The 14,468-nt window shown below is 38.7% G+C and overlaps 1 protein-coding gene across 2 annotated transcripts in view; it reads left to right on the top strand.

Annotated features, from left to right (window-relative positions):
• The window catches only part of RAB27B (RAB27B, member RAS oncogene family), a 185,100-nt gene that overhangs the window by 67,811 nt on the left and 102,821 nt on the right, over positions 1 to 14,468 (top strand). The gene's annotated exons all lie outside the window — the stretch shown is intronic.

Consider the following 14,468-nt stretch of genomic DNA (forward strand, 5'->3'; position numbering starts at 1 on the left):
AAAGCAGAAGTTAGAGTGACAGGGAATGAAGGAGAGAGGCTGCTTCCGATCCACAGATGTAGATTGAACCAAGGAATCAAATAATATCCAAATTTCAAATTGCCATCATAACTGGCCTTCACCTTTTTGCATTCCATTTTCTTTTTTTAAACACTGTATTTTTCATTTCAGATTCAGAGGATACATGTGCAGATGTGTTACATGGGTATATTACCTGATGCTGTGGTTTGGGCTTCTAATGATCACACTGCCCAGGAAGCAAACATTGTACCAGATAGATTGTTTTTTACCTCTTACCCTCTACCCTCCGTTCCCCATTTTGGAGTTCTCAGTGTCTATTGTTCCCATCTTTGTGTCTGGGAGTACCCAAGTGCACACCCAGTGTTTAACTCCCGCTTATAAGTGAGAACATGCAATATTTGGTTTTCTGTTCCTGTGTTAATTAACTTAGGATAATGGCCTCCAGCTGCATCTATGTTGCTGCAAAGGGTGTGATTTTGTTCTTTTTTATGGCTGCATAGTATTCCATGGTATATACATATCTCATAATTTTTATCCAGTCCACTGTTGATAGGCACCTGGGTTGATTCCATGTCTTTGCTATTGTGAATAGTGCTGCAGTGAACATATGAGTGCAGGTGTCTTTTTGGTAGAGTGATTTATTTTCCTTTGGGTGTATACCCAGTAATGGGATTACTGTGTCAAAAACAGCAGACAATGTGATACTCTTAAAACATATATCAGATCATGTCATTCCTCAGATAGAATTCCTCTGATGGATGCTCCTCTCACTCAGGGTGAAAGCCTGCTTATTACTTTGCCCACCTCTGCCTTACTAAATATGCCCTTTGCCCCCTCCCCTTGGTGTATGCCTCCAGCCACAATGTCCTCCCAACCTATCAGCCAGTCACATTCCTGCCTCAGGGCCTTTGTACCTGCCCTTCCATCTGGCTGAATGTTCTTTTTTTTTTTTTTTTTTTTTTAATTGCTTGTTTTTTTGTGAGACAGAGTCTAGCTCTGTTACCCAGGGTGGAGTGCAGTGGCAAAATCTCAGCTCACTGCAACCTTCGCCTCCCAGGTTCAAGCGATTCTCTTGTCTAAGCCTCCCGAGTAGCTGGGATTACAGGTATACATCACCATGCCTGGCTAATTTTTTTTGTATTTTGGGTAGAGACAGGGTTTTACCATGTTGGCTGGGCTGGTCTTGAACTCCTGACCTCAAATGATCTGCCTGTCTCAGCCTCCCAAAGTGCTGGGATTACGGGCGTGAGTCACTGAACCCAGCCCTGGATGAATGTTCTTTGCTCTCACCTTCCTCAGGTTTTTTTTTTTTTTTTCTTTTTCAAAATGCCACTTTATCAGCGAGGCTTTGCCTAACCACCCTTTTAAATAATTGATTCCCCCATACTGACTATCCCCCTCCTTATATTTCCCTCAGTAACAACACCTTACACACGAATTTGTATACAGTATACTGATTTATTTTGTTTATAACTATCTTCTGCCAACAGAATATAAGCTCCATGAAAGCTTGGGATTTTATTTGTTTTGTTCCCTGTTCTATGCTCAATGCCTAAAACAGTGTTAGGAACATGAAAGGTATTAAATAGGCATGTGTTGTTCAAACATGTGATATGTATACACTGCCTAAGGATAAGGAGAAAATGCAATGCATGTTTATGAACAGTTAGGGCCAGCAACCATGGTTGATGCTTCAAATGTCTTATTTATCAGCCATCTAAGACAAAACCAATACATAAAGATTCTTCTTATCGTTCAGTTGTGAGTATAGAGGCCCAAAAAGGAAAATACTGTCCAAGGTTTTAAGCATTGGAAATGGGTGTAAAACTATGTTAGTCTGACTGATACTTTCCAAAACCACATTCTCTTTCCATGCTTTTAGCATCCAATCTGTCTCATCCTTCTTCTCCTCTTCTACTTCCTCTTCTTCTTCTTGATTTTCTTTTTTTTTTTCTTTTATTATTATTATTATTATTATTATACTTTAGGTTTTATGGTACATGTGCCCAATGTGCAGGTAAGTTACATATGTATACATGTGCCATGCTGGTGCGCTGCACCCACCAACTCGTCATCTAGCATTAGGTATATCTCCCAATGCTATCCCTCCCCCCTCCCCCCACCCCACAACAGTCCCCAGAGTGTGATGTTCCCCTTCCTGTGTCCATGTGTTCTCATTGTTCAATTCCCACCTATGAGTGAGAATATGCGGTGTTTGGTTTTTTGTTCTTGCGATAGTTTACTGAGAATGATGATTTCCAATTTCATCCATGTCCCTACAAAGGACGTGAACTCATCATTTTTTATGGCTGCATAGTATTCCATGGTGTATATGTGCCACATTTTCTTAATCCAGTCTATCATTGTTGGACATTTGGGTTGGTTCCAAGTCTTTGCTATTGTGAATAATGCCGCAATAAACATACGTGTGCATGTGTCTTTATAGCAGCATGATTTATAGTCCTTTGGGTATATACCCAGTAATGGGATGGCTGGGTCGAATGGAATTTGTAGTTCTAGATCCCTGAGGAATCGCCACACTGACTTCCACAAGGGTTGAACTAGTTTACAGTCCCACCAACAGTGTAAAAGTGTTCCTATTTCTCCACATCCTCTCCAGCACCTGTTGTTTCCTGACTTTTTAATGATTGCCATTCTAACTGGTGTGAGATGGTATCTCATTGTGGTTTTGATTTGCATTTCTCTGATGGCCAGTGATGGTGAGCATTTTTTCATGTGTTTTTTGGCTGCATAAATGTCTTCTTTTGAGAAGTGTCTGTTCATGTCCTTCGCCCACTTTTTGATGGGGTTGTTTGTTTTTTTCTTGTAAATTTGTTGGAGTTCATTGTAGATTCTGGATATTAGCCCTTTGTCAGATAAGTAGGTTGCAAAAATTTTCTCCCATTTTGTAGGTTGCCTGTTCACTCTGATGGTAGTTTCTTTTGCTGTGCAGAAGCTCTTGAGTTTAATTAGATCCCATTTGTCAATTTTGGCTTTTGTTGCCATTGCTTTTGGTGTTTTAGACATGAAGTCCTTGCCCAAGCCTATGTCCTGAATGGTAATGCCTAGGTTTTCTTCTAGGGTTTTTATGGTTTTAGGTCTAACACTTAAGTCTTTAATCCATCTTGAATTGATTTTTGTATAAGGTGTAAGGAAGGGATCCAGTTTCAGCTTTCTCCATATGGCTAGCCAGTTTTCCCAGCACCATTTATTAAATAGGGAATCCTTTCCCCATTTCTTGTTTTTGTCAGGTTTGTCAAAGATCAGATACTTGTAGATATGTGGCATTATTTCTGAGGGCTCTGTTCTGTTCCATTGATCTATATCTCTGTTTTGGTACCAGTACCATGCTGTTTTGGTTACTGTAGCCTTGTAGTATAGTTTGAAGTCAGGTAGTGTGATGCCTCCAGCTTCGTTCTTTTGGCTTAGGATTGACTTGGCGATGCGGGCTCTTTTTTGGTTCCATATGAACTTTAGAGTAGTTTTTTCCAATTCTGTGAAGAAAGTCATTGGTAGCTTGATGGGGATGGCATTGAATCTGTAAATTACCTTGGGAAGGATGGCCATTTTCATGATATTGATTCTTCCTACCCATGAGCATGGAATGTTCTTCCATTTGTTTGTATCCTCTTTTATTTCCTTGAGCAGTGGTTTGTAGTTCTCCTTGAAGAGGTCTTTCACATCCCTTGTAAGTTGGATTCCTAGGTATTTTATTCTCTTTGAAGCAATTGTGAATGGGAGTTCACTCATGATTTGGCTCTCTGTTTGTCTGTTATTGATGTATAAGAATGCTTGTGATTTTTGCACATTGATTTTGTATCCTGAGACTTTGCTGAAGTTGCTTATCAGCTTAAGGAGATTTTGGGCTGAGACAATGGGGTTTTCTAGATATACTATCATGTCATCTGCAAACAGGGACAATTTGACTTCCTCTTTTCCTAATTGAATACCCTTGATTTCCTTCTCCTGCCTAATTGCCCTGGCCAGAACTTCCAACACTATGTTGAATAGAAGTGGTGAGAGAGGGCATCCCTGTCTTGTGCCAGTTTTCAAAGGGAATGCTTCCAGTTTTTGCCCATTCAGTATGATATTGGCTGTGGGTTTTTCATAAATAGCTCTTATTATTTTGAGATACGTCCCATCAATTCCTAATTTATTGAGAGTTTTTAGCATGAAGGGTTGTTGAATTTTGTCAAAGGCCTTTTCTGCATCTATTGAGATAATCATGTGGTTTTTGTCTTTCGTTCTGTTTATATGCTGGATTACATGTATTGATTTGCGTATATTGAACCAGCCTTTCATCCCAGGGATGAAGCCCACTTGATCATGGTGGATAAGCTTTTTGATGTGCTGCTGGATTCTGTTTGCCAGTATTTTATTGAGGATTTTTGCATCAATGTTCATCAAGGATATTGGTCTAAAATTCTCTTTTTTTGTTGTGTCTCTGCCAGGCTTTGGTATCAGGATGATGCTGGCCTCATAAAATGAGTTAGGGAGGATTCCCTCTTTTTCTATTGATTGGAATAGTTTCAGAAGGAATGGTACCAGCTCCTCCTTGTACCTCTGGTAGAATTCAGCTGTGAACCCATCTGGTCCTGGACTTTTTTTGGTTGGTAAGCTATTGATTATTGCCACAATTTCAGCTCCTGTTATTGGTCTATTCAGAGATTCGACTTCTTCCTGGTTTAGTCTTGGGAGGGTGTATGTGTTGAGGAATTTATCCATTTCTTCCAGATTTTCTAGTTTATTTGCATAGAGGTGTTTGTAATATTCTCTGATGGTAGTTTGTATTTCTGTGGGATCGGTGGTGATATCCCCTTTATCATTTTTTATTGCATCTATTTGATTCTTCTCTCTTTTTTTCTTTATTAATCTTGCTAGTGGTCTATCACTTTTGTTGATCCTTTCAAAAAACCAGCTCCTGGATTCATTTATTTTTTGAAGGGTTTTTTGTGTCTCTATTTCCTTCAGTTCTGCTCTGATTTTAGTTATTTCTTGCCTTCTGCTAGCTTTTGAATGTGTTTGCTCTTGCTTTTCTAGTTCTTTTAATTGTGATGTTAGGGTGTCAATTTTGGATCTTTCCTGCTTTCTCTTGTGGGCATTTAGTGCTATAAATTTCCCTCTACACACTGCTTTGAATGCATCCCAGAGATTCTGGTATGTTGTGTCTTGGTTCTCGTTGGTTTCAAAGAACATCTTTATTTCTGCCTTCATTTCGTTATGTACCCAGTAGTCATTCAGGAGCAGGTTGTTCAGTTTCCATGTAGTTGAGCGGTTTTGAGTGAGATTCTTAATCCTGAGTTCTAGCTTGATTGCACTGTGATCTGAGAGACAGTTTGTTACAATTTCTGTTCTTTTACATTTATTGAGGAGAGCTTTACTTCCAAGTATATGGTCAATTTTGGAATAGGTGTGGTGTGGTGCTGAAAAAAATGTATATTCTGTTGATTTGGGGTGGAGAGTTCTGTAGATGTCTATTAGGTCCACTTGGTGCAGAGCTGAGTTCAATTCCTGGGTATCCTTGTTGACTTTCTGTCTCGTTGATCTGTCTAATGTTGATAGTGGGGTGTTAAAGTCTCCCATTATGAATGTGTGGGAGTCTAAGTCTCTTTGTAGGTCACTCAGGACTTGCTTTATGAATCTGGGTGCTCCTGTATTGGGTGCATATATATTTAGGATAGTTAGCTCTTCTTGTTGAATTAATCCCTTTACCATTATGTAATGGCCTTCTTTGTCTCTTTTGATCTTTGTTGGTTTAAAGTCTGTTTTATCAGAGACTAGGATTGCAACCCCTGCCTTTTTTTGTTTTCCATTTGCTTGGTAGATCTTCCTCCATCCTTTTATTTTGAGCCTATGTGTGTCTCTGCACGTGAGATGGGTTTCCTGAATACAGCACACTGATGGGTCTTGAGTCTTTATCCAATTTGCCAGTCTGTGTCTTTTAATTGGAGCATTTAGTCCATTTACATTTAAAGTTAATATTGTTATATGTGAATTTGATCCTGTCATTATGATGTTAGCTGGATATTTTGCTCGTTAGTTGATGCAGTCTCTTCCTAGTCTCGATGTTCTTTACATTTCGGTATGATTTTGCAGTGGCTGGTACTGGTTGTGCCTTTCCATGTTTAGCGCTTCCTTCAGGAGCTCTTTTAGGGCAGGCCTGGTGGTGACAAAATCTCTCAGCATTTGCTTGTCTGTAAAGTATTTTATTTCTCCTTCACTTATGAAGCTTAGTTTGGCTGGATATGAAATTCTGGGTTGAAAATTCTTTTCTTTAAGAATGTTGAATATTGGCCCCCACTCTCTTCTGGCTTGTAGGGTTTCTGCCGAGAGATCCGCTGTTAGTCTGATGGGCTTCCCTTTGATGGTAACCCGACCTTTCTCTCTGGCTGCCCTTAACATTTTTTCCTTCATTTCAACTTTGGTGAATCTGACAATTATGTGTCTTGGAGTTGCTCTTCTCGAGGAGTATCTTTGTGGCGTTCTCTGTATTTCCTGAATCTGAATGTTGGCCTGCCTTGCTAGATTGGGGAAGTTCTCCTGGATAATATCCTGCAGAGTGTTTTTCAACTTGTTTCCATTCTCCCCGTCACTTTCAGGTACACCAATCAGACGTAGATTTGGTCTTTTCACATAGTCCCACATTTCTTGGAGGCTTTGCTCGTTTCTTTTTATTCTTTTTTCTCTAAACTTCCCTTCTCGCTTCATTTCATTCATTTCATCTTCCAGGGCTGATACCCTTTCTTCCATTTGATCGCATCGGCTCCTGAGGCTTCTGCATTCTTCACGTAGTTCTCGAGCCTTGGTTTTCAGCTCCATCAGCTCCTTTAAGCACTTCTCTGTATTGGTTATTCTAGTTATACATTCTTCTAAATTTTTTTCAAAGTTTTCAACTTCTTTGCCTTTGGTTTGAATATCCTCCCGTAGCTCGGAGTAATTTGATCGTCTGAAGCCTTCTTCTCTCAGCTCGTCAAAGTCATTCTCCATCCAGCTTTGTTCCGTTGCTGGTGAGGAACTGCGTTCCTCAGATGGAAATGCAGAAATCACCCGTCTTCTGCATCGCTCGCGCTGGGAGCTGTAGACCGGAGCTGTTCCTATTCGGCCATCTTGGCTCCTCCCCCTTCTTCTTGATTTTCTATACCACTCTTCATCCTCTATTTCATCTTTTTTTTTTTTGTCTTCTGCAGAATATTTCCTCCTTCCTCAGATAATGTAATGTCTGTTAGTAAAATGTCTGAGAAAGGATGTCCTTTCAACTTTGTATAAAAATTCTTTCCTTGAGTCTTTCCTGAATAATTCTAACCAATTCCACATTTTTGAAGAGAAATAACATTAACAGTCACATGCCTTTGACAACACTTACTGCCTCTCCAGACCTGTTCTTACTTTTCTTTCTCTGTGTCATCTCACACAGAGAGAAAAGAATGGAAGTTCACGGAGAACAGCTGGGACCCAGGCTTTATTTCTGTCTCATTCCCTGATGATACCCTAATGTGCCACTTTGGTTAATACAAATCAGCAATAAAATAGGACACAGCTGTCTGAAAAGTGTCTCATCTGAAATATCATGGAAATCCCAAGTTACATGTCTTTCAATACTTAATTAAGTAGCATTTAACTGTAGACACATATTTTGTGTCTTTAACATATGCAGTGGAAATGCATAAGAATAGTCTTTAAATTATTCTACAAGTTCTTTAAATTATTCTGTAATTATTCTATAAGTCATTGAAAATGTTAACATAATACATTTGAGAGGTTTAAAATCACTATGAAACCCAAATGTTCAAGTAATTATTTTTGAAAAATCTCAGAAACATATTTATCTGGAAATGGACTATCTGAAGTTTATCAACTGCAACTGGAAGAGGTGTGTTGACAATTAAATTCTCTTCAATAAGCTATTAAGCCATAAACATGGCCTTGCAATTTATTGCAAGGTGTTTGCCTCCTGAATAAAACTAAGCACATCACTCTGCATGAGCAGACATTAATAAAGTTCTGTTTTGTCCATATGCATCAACTAATAAGACACTGAGTTAAGTTTGCTTGCTTTCCTTAATTCATCATGCCCAGGGCAATTTAACAGTTCAAGACACAGTGGATATTCTGAATAGTGAAGCTCAAAAACCTCCCAATACTAAAGGCGGAGTAATAGATATCACCATCTGAATTGTCATTTGGTCTCAGTCTCCATATCTTGGCTCAGTTCTCCGAGGTTGGCTCCATGGACAGGCAGTTTCTTGCCTTGTAGAGGTACCAGCTGCCAGCTGGTCCAGGTTTATTTCCTTCTCACGCAAAATTATCTGGAGTTGTAGTTCACTGCTTTTGAGCCTTTCACACTGGTCACGTGCCCACTGTTGATTCTGGGGGAGGTTCTCTTTCCTACAGGAACCACGTGGTCTAAAGGTGAGCAAAGAATCATTCTCTAAGTATAACTATAGTGTTGTTATTTTCAAAAGGGGAAGAAGCTCTGAGTAAACCAAAACAAGAGACATCTTCACTGCCCCATGGGAGCTTCTAAAGTAACTCTCACAGGAAGAGATGGAGAGGATCATATTGTTTCCTTTGCAGAGAGAAGGCCTTATATCTTGCTTAGCAGGCAGAAAATTTGACTTCTCAGCATATGCAAACATACACACAAACACAGAAGCAGAGAGAGAATTTTTAAAAGATGAAATCTAAGTAATAGCAGTAATGGCATCAAACTTCAAAAATATAATAAAATGCACAGAAATCTTTAACAGTGAGTGCAAGCTTTCAGAAGAAAAATTGACTGGATTAAAAAAAAAAAAAAAAAAAAAACCTTCTCTAACTTGCCAATCCCTAGTGAGATGGTCCAATGAGGTCTATGAAGAATTTATGGCTTTGGCTCCATATGTACATGCCTAAGTTAAGTGTTTATCACTTGTGCCATATAATTTACTCACATTGTTTTCAAGTCAATTTAATTGGCTTAAAGTTCCAGTAAAAGATTCCACTCAAGGAATGTTGAAGCAGAAATAGCTGAATCTACATGGTCCCCGATTGTCACTCAGAACTTGCTATTGTGGGATCCAAGAAAAGATCAACTTTGAGTGTGTTGCTAGCACCAGTTATGTACATCGATGTTTTTGGTATATCTCTTCCTGTGTCCCTCCTTGCTTTACTTTCTAAGCAAGGCCAGACAAAAAATAGAGTGGAAAGAATTAGCCCAGGCTGAATTTATACAAACTCAAATGGGAGAAATTTCATTGAAAGAGGCACAGGTTTAGAGACTTCTAAACTCTCCAAGCATTTTAATATTTGTATGAGTAATTGCTAATTGTACATGGTACTAAAGTATGGTGATTCCACTGATGTGTGTTTTTTGTTGTTGTGGTTGTGGTTGTTTTGAGACAGAGTCTCACTCTGTCACCCAGGCTGGAGTGCAGAGGCACGATCTCAGCTCACTGCAAACCCTGCCTCCTGGGTTCCAGCGATTCCTCTGCTTCAGCCTCCTGAATATCTGGGATTACAGGTGCCTGACACCACATCCAGCTAATTTTTGTGCTTTTAGTGGAGATGGGGTTTCAGCATGTTAGCCATGTTGGTCTCAAACTCCTGACCTCAAGTGCTCCTCCTGCCTTGGCCTCCCAAAGTGCTGTGATTACAGGCATGAGCCTCTGCACCCAGGCTCAGCTGACTTTTAAGAACAACAAGTCTACAACTATGTCCCTTGGAAATGCTCTAATTTTACCTTTGGTTCTCTCCCTCAACTTTAAAGTAATATTAGAAAATAAAGAATAAAGGATAATAATACTTAAGAGTTAGTAACTAGAGTAGATCTCCCAACAGTGGCATCTGGGAAGAAGCTATTTTTGTGTAGGAGCCTCTGCTTCCATCCCCAAACTGTCTGTCAGGGAATAAAACATATGGATTTGGTCAGTATCTCACCCCTTTGCTCAAGGCTTGCATTGCAAGGAACTTGGTAGCACAGGAATGGTCACTTGGATGAAGAATATGTGTGATTTTCAGTGTTTAAGAGGTCACTGAAACTGCAAACTATGAAATTCACAAATTCATGGTCCTAAGTAACTGTGACTTTTTTTTCCTAATATATTTATCCTGGGTATTGTGCCTGGTTATCCTGCCAATAAGGGGAATTTTAGACATTTGGCAGAGTAATTTAATTTTTGTTGCAACATTGCCGTTGAAGAAATGTAGGCCATCATACGCAGAGCTGTAAGAAAATTTTCAGTTCTTATTGATGATCATATCCATAGCATCCTTAAAATTATGAGAATGAAAAGGACATGTTAACATTGAAACATATTATTTCTATATTCATACCATTGGCTTTATGCTGTTGTCTATGCATCAAAATCATAAAATTATGTATACCATAGTATGCTTTTAGTCTAAGTGATTAATATTTTCTAAATTACTATGTGGAATACCATTTAAATAACAATTATTCCTTTTTAAACACTAGGTAAACAAAATATTAGAAAGATGTTTAGATAATATTGTCCCAATAATTAATAAATAATAGAAAAGTAATATATACAAATACCATTTGCTACCTAAATATATACGTATACATGTTCATTTGAATATATCATTATCCAAATACAGGTTTCATATGTCTTATCCCTACATTCTTTTTTCTGTCTTCCAACACAAAATAATGTTTTTTATTTGAACTTGGTAAGATGTTGCAAATGACTACTGTTTGGAAAAATATGACGAGTGACTTTTTGTAACTTTTACATAGGTTTTTAGATCAAATAATCTCTGTAATATAATTAACATATCAGAAGGACTGGTTATGTTAAAATTACCTTCTGTATCCTTCCTATTTCATTTTTGGAATTAAAGTTAAATACAATAAAGCAATCTGTTACTAGGACTTTTTCAAGTGAACAGCCTATCCCAGTGCATTCTATATTTACTAAGGTTTTGCTTTTACCTTTGAGCAGTGTATTATTTTGATAAATTGAGATAAATTGCTATACTTTTTTAAACTAAATTCTGTAATTATTTTAATTGATCCATCAATTCATTCAAAATGCTAGGTTTCATAGCTTTTGTTAGTCACAGTTTAACATGAGGTAAATTCCTTACTGAAGGAAAATTAATGAAGTTGAGCAATGAATCATTGAAACCTGGCCATTTGATACTTGTCGGGAAAAAAAAGAGTATTTAAAGATGTTTTTATTAAAACACACACACAATTTGTTGATCTTACAAAATATTCTCTAAACGTTCATCTCTACAAATATAAACTATATCAAACTACGTGTGAAGTATGGCATATTTAAGAGAAAAAAGATATATAAACCAGATGGTTGTAAAAGTGAGGCTTAGCAGCAGTATTTAGAGACAGTATCCAGGAAACATCAAAACATTTTTCAAAATGAATGAGTGCAGTTGTGAAAAATTATTCCTTTTCAAATACTCCCAACCGTTTTCTCTAGCCACTGCCATGACCATACCTAGATGCATTTTGAAGGTTGACTACATAAAAGTTATCAGTGATTTAATCTTGTATGATTCTAGAATAGAAGCACAATAAGATTGTTTTGCACATTAAAATTTACAGAAAAAAAGAAATTTAGTAAACAGATTACTTTCAAAAAGCAAGGTAATTAGCATATATATTAATAGGCACAATTTTCAATAAACAAAAACATTTTATTTTTTCTTGGAGATATTTTTGTATAAGGTGTGCACATTCTCAATATGCTATCTCCAAAATTTATTATTACAGAATAGCTATGTGTAGTATATTTTTATAGAAAGCATATGATAATTTAGAAATCCAATTAAGTGCTATCTCTAAAAACTTTTTGCCCTGGAAAATTATGACTTGTTAAATATTGTCAACACTTTTGTAAAACATTTTAGCACTTGTAGAATTATCTTCAAGCCTTAATTTTGAACCATGCAGATAATGACATCACTGAACTTCTTCAACTCTTCTATTTATCACACTAGATTCAGAATAATTTTTCGCTTTTTCTAAATGTAAATTTCATCCTCAAAGTACCAAAATTTTTCTGTTGCTAAGACTATTGCAAAGACACTAAGGGCAATTTTAAAAGTAGAAATTTTGAAAACATCTTGAACAGGAACATTGCATTAAGAAGGTGGCTCCAGATGACTAATCCAAGAAGGTATTATTTGTCATTTGGATTTTAGCATCCAATATTTGTTTTCCATTTTAATCCTTCTCATTACTTTATAGGCTTGTCTCACAATAGTGATCTAGAGCATTAAAAAAAAAAAAAAAGAAAGAAACAGTTAAAGAAAGGAAAAGAAGAAACCTCAACTCTGTATGGATCAAGTGTATCAGACTTGATTGGGTGCGGTGGCTTACGCCTGTAATCCCAGCACTTTGGGAGGCTGAGGCCAGAGGACTGCTTAAGGCCAGCAGTTTAAGACCAGCCAGGGCAACATAGTGAGACCCTGTCTCTAAAAAAATATTTTTAAATCAGCTGGGTGTGGTGGAACACGGCTCTAGTCCCAGCTACTCAGAAAGCTGAGGCAGGAGGTCACTTGAGCCCAAAAGGTCAAGGCTGCCTTTGATAAGGGAGGCCTGGGAAGGGAAGAGTGTGGTCCCTTTAAATGATACGGAAGAGGGGAAGGGAAGTGCTGGGTAGAGGAGGGCGTGGTCCCTGGCTAGGGTTCCACCTCCACGGACCTAGGTGAGGACAGGCACTCGTGCCTTGGCCTCCAAATATTGTATTTTCCAAGACCACTGGGCCTGCCCATCCTGGGCCTATAAAAACCGGAGACATAGCAGGCCGACTCACAGGCGGCCAGACGTCAAGAGGAGCATATCAGCAGACAAAGACACAAGCAGCTGGACAGAGAGAGGACATCTAGAGCGCACGCTGGCTGAAGAGCCCACTGGCACATGCTGGCAAGCCGGCAGGCCATCAACGCGCGGGATGAGGTGGAGTTTGGTGGGGCAGTGGGAGGAGAGTAGGGGCCGCCAAGCTGCCCAACTCCAGGGGAAAACCATCTCCCTCTGGCTCTCCGTGGTGGGGCAGCTCCTTTAATAAAATTTTGCACTCAATCTCCAAGCCCAGGTGTGATCCGATTTTTCCAGTACGCCAAGGCAAGAACTGGGGATACAGAAAGCCCTCTGTCCTTGTGACGAGGTAGAGGGTCCAATTGAGCTGGTTAACACAAGCCGCCTGTAGACAGCAAACTAAGAGACCCTGTAACACATGCTCACTGGGTCTTCAGGAGCTGGAAACATTCACCCCTAGGCACTGCTGTGAGGTCGGAGCCCCAAAGCCTGCCTGTCTGTATGCTCCCCTAGAGGTTTGAGCAGCGGGGCACTGAAGAAGCGAGCCACACCCCCATCGCATGCCCTTCGAGGGGAACAAGGGAACCTTTCCCCTTTCACCATGAGCCATGGTTGCACCACTGCGCTCCAGCCTAGGCAACAGAGCAAGATCCTATCTTAAAAAAAAAATCAGACTCATAAACTAACTTTGTGTGCCCCGCGCCTTAGTCTCTCTACATGGTCAAATAATCTAAACCCCTTTATTCATTTGCATAAACTGAGTAAGATTTAAGAACTTAGATGAACACCCATGTTAATGAACAAGAAGAAATATATTTATGCATGCAAGATAGTGAATAAATTGAATAGACCCTGGTTTTCTAAATAATCGTTTTATTTGTTTCCTCTAGTTATTACTATAATTGCTATTACTATCTTTTATATTCCAAACAAGAAATACTTTTTTCTTCACTGCTCCAGTACCTAACCATCTCTGGCGTTAAGGAACTCATGAAGCTCTACACTGGATTACTGCTGGAAGAAAATGTGTTTTACAAATTTCTAACAAAAAGTAGGTATTCTAAAGTTCCGGTAGTACTCATAAAATAGAAAATACTCAGGTATAAGAGATTTGCAAAATTGTCACCAGTGTCAATAGCACAATACAGTCGTTCCTCAGTTTTGACTGTAGGGGAATTGGTTCCAGGATTCAAGTCCACAGTCCTCTGGCAGAGCTGGAGTATAGGAGAAGTCAGGAGAAGTCAGTGGATTTTGCATCCCAAGAATTATTTTTAATCTGCATTTGGTTGAAAAAACTGCATTTGAATCGACCCATGCAGTTCAAACCCCTGTTGTGCAAGCATCAACTGTAGTTTTTTTTTTTTTTTAAATTATTGACAGCAGCATAATGGCTAACGTATGATATTATTATGTGAAAATTGAGACTATCTCAGTTCTTGATGTAAATGAAACTTGGTAAATGAATGGATATTTGAATTCTCCTTGGGCCTTTGAACAAAAATGTCTCAGCAGACAAAACAGAAACAGAATTGGTTGGATTAAAAATATTTCAACTCCACTAGTGGCAAACAGACTTAGGGAAAAGCCATTTGATCTCACACCTTCTCATTTCCTCCTCTGATAATTCTTTATCCAGAAAGAGTATCCTCTTTCATGTGATATGCCACAT

This window comes from Pongo pygmaeus, chromosome 17, assembly GCF_028885625.2.
Source record: "Pongo pygmaeus isolate AG05252 chromosome 17, NHGRI_mPonPyg2-v2.0_pri, whole genome shotgun sequence".
NCBI lineage: Eukaryota > Metazoa > Chordata > Mammalia > Primates > Hominidae > Pongo > Pongo pygmaeus.